Below are 1,259 nucleotides of genomic sequence, written 5' to 3'. Positions count from 1 at the left end.
GGGGACAGCCCCCGGGGGCAGCCCCGGGACAGGCCCGGGACAGCCCCGGGGCAGCCCCGGGTCAGCCCCGGCACAACCCCGGGTTAGCCCGTGGACAGCCCCTGGGCAGCCTCGGTACAGGCCCGGGGCAGCCCCAGGACAAGCCCGGTACAATGACCGCCCGGGACAGGCCCGGGACAGCCCCGGGGCAGCCCCGGGTCAGCCCCGGCACAACCCCGGGTTAGCCCGTGGACAGCCCCTGGGCAGCCTCGGTACAGGCCCGGGGCAGCCCCAGGACAAGCCCGGTACAATGACCGTAACATCTTTTCCTTATAACTGAAACATATAAACTTGGTTTTATATTACATTACTCTGCAACGGAATTTAATTTATGAACGAGCGTAGTAGAGACCACTCCCGTGTACCCATGACATTTCCGCCACCCTTGCCTCTGCTGGTCCATGTAGCAAAATGACAATATGGCTGGCTGCTTACCTTTGTTACCTGCACACGAGTACACTGATGAGCTAACGCTCTGAAAGTATGAACATGCACACATCATAAACAAAAAAAGAATTACATTAAAAGTTATGATGCAAATATGCTCGTGTGAAACATGCCTTCTGTCTTTTTGTTCTTACTACTGTGGGCCTGGGCCCCTGCTTATTGTCTTGTTACTTCGGGCCTGGGCCCCTGCTTACTGTCTGGTCTTGTCAGAATCTCTACTCTTTGAGATTTCCTCCTTTGGGAGCCGATGACCTGTCAGTCTCTTTACTGAATGATATGCAACGTTTCTCTTCGTGCATATGCTAACATAAAATGCATAATACTACTTGCATACTTTAACTATGCATAAGGGTAGCCATATGTCCACCTTCTACAATCTAGGGCACTGAGCCCTCCAATCACGTATAATCACATATAATCACATAAACTTAGGAACATAAGTAAATTCATAGTTCTAAGTCTAACTACAGCTTACTCGAGTCCAGACAAACATATATGTCTATACTTACTTATAATTTGGTAGGATTCCCCCTTGCTGGAAGTTCTTTCTCGTTGTCTCGGCTCTCGTGCCAAAACCTATTTCGTGGAAATAGGTATAAATTTCATATTCCAAATCACAATTCTTCATACTTAGATTCTTAAAATCTAATTCCAAACTCATTTATGAACCTTTTTTCCCTTTAGGCCGAATCCCAGTTTAAGAGGTAAATTACACATATTGTGTATCTCGGTTTCTGAACCTTAATCTGTTCATTTCTGAGCTTTAAAAATAT

The sequence above is a fragment of the Morus notabilis genome, unplaced genomic scaffold (assembly GCF_000414095.1).
Source record: "Morus notabilis unplaced genomic scaffold, ASM41409v2 Scaffold295, whole genome shotgun sequence".
Classification (NCBI taxonomy): domain Eukaryota; kingdom Viridiplantae; phylum Streptophyta; class Magnoliopsida; order Rosales; family Moraceae; genus Morus; species Morus notabilis.
This window is presented reverse-complemented; position numbering follows the sequence as displayed.